The sequence below is a fragment of the Gavialis gangeticus genome, unplaced genomic scaffold (assembly GCF_001723915.1).
Source record: "Gavialis gangeticus isolate Ggan-Ray unplaced genomic scaffold, GavGan_comp1, whole genome shotgun sequence".
NCBI classification, from domain to species: Eukaryota; Metazoa; Chordata; order Crocodylia; family Gavialidae; genus Gavialis; species Gavialis gangeticus.
This window is the reverse complement of record NW_017728992.1, coordinates 128,868,610-128,874,397: the sequence shown is the minus strand read 5'-3', so window position 1 is coordinate 128,874,397 and position 5,788 is coordinate 128,868,610.

The following is a 5,788-nucleotide window of genomic DNA, read 5'->3' as shown; positions in this document are numbered from 1 at the left end:
TGTAGGTCTTCCTTTTAAGACGTAGGAGGTCCGCCAGTTCCCTGTAGAGCCAAGGGGGCTGCTGTGCGCTTTTGCTGCCTTTCCTCCGAGATGGGATGGATTTTGCTTGCACATCCAGGATTGCTCCCTTGAGGAGCAACCACTCGTTCTGAACTCCACTCACCATTGGGCTGTGGCCTTTTAGGGCCTCTCTGACAAGCCTCCTTAGCTTGTCAAAGTCAGCTTTCCTGAAGTCGAGGACTTCTGTATTACTGACTGACTTGCCAGCTTTGTGGCAGATGGTGAAGGTGATCAACTCACAGTCACTGTCACCCAGCTTCCCTTCAATCATTAGGTCGCTGATTAGGTCATCCCCAGTTGCCAGTACGAGGTCAAGCAGCGTTTTACCTCTTGTCAGCCCGTAGACTTCCTGCGTCAGATAGAGGTAATCCACACACAAGAGAAAACTCTGCGACCACTCGGATTTGGCTGAGCGCTCCTCCCACAAGATGTCTGGATAGTTAAAGTCTCCCATGACAACCATACACTGGGATCGTGAGGCCTCAGCCAATTCCCTGGTGAACTCCTCATCAAGGTCTAGACTCTAGGTAGGGGGTCTGTAGTAGACCCCCACCATAGTATCCCCTGTACTGTGTTCCCCACAGATTTTAACCCAGAGGGTCTCAAGTTGTCCATCATCGGTGCCAATGTCAGCTTGCAGGAATGCGTAACTTTCCTTGACATAGAAAGCTACGCCCCCGCCCCTTTTGTCCACTCAATCCCTCCTGTATAGGGTTTAGCCGTCTATACCCGTGGTCCAGTCATGGGTGGAGTCCCACCAGGTCTCCATTATCCCAATGACATCATAGTTATTTGCATTTAGCAGGAGAACAAGTTCCTCCTGTTTATTCCCCAGGCTCCTGGCATTTGTGTATAGGCACGCAAATGTCCCCTTGGTGGCCCTTGCCCTGCCTGCATTTTGTTCCAGGGCTGGGGTGGGATCCCTTAAGTGCCTTGGCCTGTTGGCTTTGCAGGGGCTGCTCAGTGGGCCAGCAGTGGCAGTAGTCCCCCCAACCCCCAGCGGGCTTAGTTTAAAGCCTGGTGCAGCAGGTCAGCCAGTCTGGCTGAGAATAGCCTCCTCCTCAACAGAGGGAGGTGAAGGCCATCCCTTCGCAGCAGCTCGCTGCCTCTCTCTCCAAAGAGCGGACTGTGGTTGTGGAAGCTAAAGCCTTCCCAATGACACCAGCGCCGCAGTCTTTGGTTGACTACCTGGATCCTCCTCTCCCTCCTCAGCCCATAGTCCGAGCCAGGGAGGATCAAAGAAAACACCACCTGTGCCCCAGATCCTTCAGCCCCGCACCCAAATCCCTATAGCGCCTCATGACCCAGCTGGGAGCACTCCGAGCCATGTCATTAGTGCCCACATGGATGAGGAGCATGGGATAGTGGTCAGTGGGCTGGAGGAGCTTTGGGATCAATGGTTGCCTACTACTACTATGGACCCAATTCACTATTGCCCTATCCCTTATTTAGTCTCATCACTCATACAAGTGCAAAGTGTAAAACATTACCAATTTGGAGCGGTAGCATTTTACATCTATCTTACAATGACATAAAGCACAAGGGAATGTCAAATTCAGTCTTATGTATATTAGTCACACTAAGACATAAGGTCACAACAGGTTTCTACAAGCATCTTAAGTGGAAAACATTTTTAGGCCTGTAAAATCACTGTGACAAGATTATGATTTGCAGCCAGACATACTAGTGTGGATTAGTGAATAATTATATAGTGCATGATTAAACTACCATCAAAAGATTTTTAAAAAGATAAAAACACTGCTTTAAGAATGTAAGGTTAGTAAAAGCAGCAGTCCTTTACTGTTACATCCAAGTGTCTCATGATGTATCCTTTCACATAATACAGACACCAGGTTTGACTATGGTTTAAAACTACAAGGACAATATTCATGTTGCCATGTGCCTAAATATAAAAGTTAAGAGGTAATGGCCTGAATTCTTCCCTTAACCCCAAAAGTTACCTTCCTAAAAATATGAGGGGTGTTCTCCTTGCCCTTTAATCTGAATTCCCTTGTTTTTAATTACTTCGTTTTACACAGGCTCATATTTCCTTCAGCTGTCTCCCAGTCTGAGACTAGAAAATGAAGAGCCGTGACTAATGCTGGGGTGAACACCAAGCTCAACTTAGGTGCCAGGCCTGGCACAAGCCAAGAGAGCTGTGAAGCAGGTAAGTGTGGGCACCAGCTTCAGTGGGAGATAGACACAGCTCTCCCATGAAAGCAAAAAACAAGAGCCCCTCTCCATCCCTGCCTAGGTTGCTCTCACTTCAGTTGCCTCCGCAGCTGAGGACTGACACTAGGGATTTCCAACCTGGATGGGCAGTGCCAGGTGGGGCAAGCAGCAGAGGCCTGGAAATGGTGGCAAGGTGAGAACGCGGGAGTGCAGCAAGCACAGAGGCAGCACCTTGCAGAAAAGCCCACTCCATGTCCTCCCCCCTGCATCCCAGAGACCCTCCTCCCTGCCAGTGCCTGCCCTGCAAGGCAGAGCCTGAGGCTGTAAAGCCAGGGCTTGTGCGACTAGGCTTTGTAGGGCACCATTCAGTCCTTTGCTGGAGTTAACAAGGAGCAATGGGGAGTGCACACATGACCCCAGCCCCTGACCCTGCCTCTGTGACAGGCTGAGATGTGCATCTAAGCGCTCCCCGTCTGTAACCTGGCACAGGTGCCCCAATCTGGTCTGGCTGCCCCCAGCAGTGTGGGGCACTCACTGCAACTCAGCAGGAAATGCATGTCCCGTGGCTATGAGGAAAGGTCAGAAGCCCACAGAAACAGTCTCACCTGGCAATGCAATGGCCTGGGGGATTATCAGGTGAACAGTGCCAACAAGGGTTCACTTCGCTCTCATTCTCTTGCACAGGCAGAGAAGCGAGGGCTTGGTGTCAAGTGGAGCTTCCAGCCGAGATCTGGCAACTCCTTCAGCTTGATTCGCTCCTCTACCCACCCGCAAGGCAGCCTTCCTTTCACGCCAGCAGTTGCCAGGTAGAAACTCTCAGCTTCTCCAGCAGCAGCCACAATGGAACAAGCCCACGTGTGGGGAGATCAGGGGGAGGTGTGTACACCTACCACTCACCTTGGGGAAAGCCACTTTGTGCCCCGAGTCTCTCCATCTTGGAAATGCAAAGCTGCCAGTGTTCAGCAACCTGTGTCCGCAGATTAAGGGACAGGCTTGTGTCTTTGTCAAAAGTTAGGATCATCTTCTTTTAAGTGGCCCTAGGATCAGTTTAAATATCATGATTAGGCCCTACAGGGATGTTTTGTTTGATGTCCAGTTCCCTGCATTACTTCTCCCTAGCAACATCATACCTATCTATTAGATCTAAAAATATGGCCCAGCATAAAGTATTAACTTCATGGGAACAGACTAAAAATGAGAAGAATGGTGGTGAAAAATAAAGCAGCCCCACTCAGTTACAATTCCTGCAAAGGGAATAAGAATTAGAAAAGGAATTACACATCATTTGGCCAACAAGTAAATAAGAACTTCTCTACATTGGTAACACTTCCCTACAAATCTCAAACAACTAATTAGCTATTTAAGATCATTTAAGTGTCCCTGTTTTTGTCTTGTAATTATTTGCTGATTTGCACCCTGTTAATAGGATTGGAAGTGTACTTTTACTTGTATACATTCATATTTACTCTGAGGAAACAAGCTTTAGATTGTTAAATTGGGCTTCAAAACTTTTTTTTTTACAGTAAATAAATGGTCTAGTGTAGTTTCACTTTATGTCTCATACAAAACACACTTATGCAGTAGATGTTTCAGAAACCCTGAAGGGAAAAACATAGGTTTCAATGGCAAACAAAGCAGCATTCAGCAAGTCACAGAAATAGCTGTCTTTGAACTTTGTTTAAAAAAACCCCAAAACTCTGTTTTTGGAAAAGTTAGGTTTTGGGCCTGACTAGGCATGACTATGTTCTTGTAACTGGAGTCACAGACTTATCAGTAAAGGCACAGCAAACAGTTTAAGATCCCGTTTTTGAGCATGCCTGCTGTCACTGTTCCTATCTAATATTACACTAAGCTGTCGTTCATTGACAGTCATCCAAACAGCCTTCTAAAACCACAAAGAGAAACAGTCTGGCATTGTTTAATCACAACATGCAATCAAAACATTGAAATTACTATATGCAAACAAAAGTTACTAAACCAATCACAAATTTCTTTCTTTACTATGGTCTTAGTTAGACATAGGCGAGTACATTGGGGAAGAGGGCAGGGTGAAAACCCTCCAGATTACTTTTGAGTGGCTAGGTGTAGCTGACTGCACTCCTTAGCAAGTTTGCTTTTGCTTGTTCTGAACTGACAAAGCTTTCCACCATTTTATGTATTTCCAGGAAAAATGAATAGAAAAAATAATATTTCCATAAAACCATACCATTTAACATCATCCCATGGGTGACAGGGTTATAAATTTAGGTTCATTAAAAAATAGTTGTTACAGCCTTGGGACTGCCAAGTACTTCACAGTTATGTTAAACAGTTCTTTGACATAACATAATACTGTACATTTGTAATGGTCAAACATTTTGAGTTAATTATTTAATGCCTAACAAATTGGTTAAAGGGATCTTGGGACTGACCTACAACAGAAGGACCTCAACTAAAGAGTGGGGAGGGAAGGGGGTAGAACACAAGTCTGGATTGCACTTACTCCACCTGACCCCATTCTCTCTAAACCACAGGACTGGAAAAATCTAAAAAGGACAGGATATGACAACATCTGCCCCTGCCCTGTGCTCATCCAAAAATATAATCTTATTCTTGATATATCCTCTTCCAAATCTACCACTTGTGGTTAGGTGCAAGGTGACAGATGCCTTTTAAAACTTGCCCAAAGTAAAATTACATAGTATTATTTAGCCATTTGATTTAGGATGTTATGCAAGAACACTCCTGGGAATTTTACAGTTAAGGTGCTTACTTACGGACACTGCTCAAACAACTTGATGCTGTAATTTTTGCCTTTCAGGAGACTTTATAGTAGATTTTATCAACAGATTCACAGAGCTGAACTTGTCTATTAAATGTAGGTTACAAATTTCAGCATTCACACTGGTCTTTCTGTCCAGTGTCCACTCTTACATTTTCTGCATTCCCTTTTTATACTTTTCTTTGCCCAAATAGATATTCCTTCAATGAATTTAGCTTCCACTGACTGCAAATAGCCCTGAATCCTAATATAGTACATTACTAACATTTATTGTGAAGTTCTCCCCACATTTTCAGATTCTTACATGAATGGGGGAAAAATACACAAAAAACATGGCACAAAAATATAAACACAAATATCTCCAGGACTTTTCTAAACCCAGGAAGAGAATGAGCTATATAAAGGAGAAGCTACCTTTTAAATAAGTGTTCCTAAAAACTACTCAAAATAGCTGCTGTTGACAGGTTCACAAGACTGCTATGCCTACCAATTTTAGCTAAACTAAAAAAGGCAGCAGTACATTTAAGTACCTTAAAAAACAGAAATGAGGAATGCAGAGGACTTGTTAGAACATGGTGCGTGCCTTTGCCAGTAAAGAATTATTCCCTAAAATACCATGAAACATACAAAGGAAAAAAAACACTGAAAGAACAAATTCTCCAATATGTGGTATATGGAATTTCCATTTTGGGTAAAGCTTATTGAGCGATTAACAAAGCTTTGGGATCATTATCTCACTTTCAAACTTCTGCCAAGATCATAAGATCACCATCGCCTCAAAACAATAGCTTATTT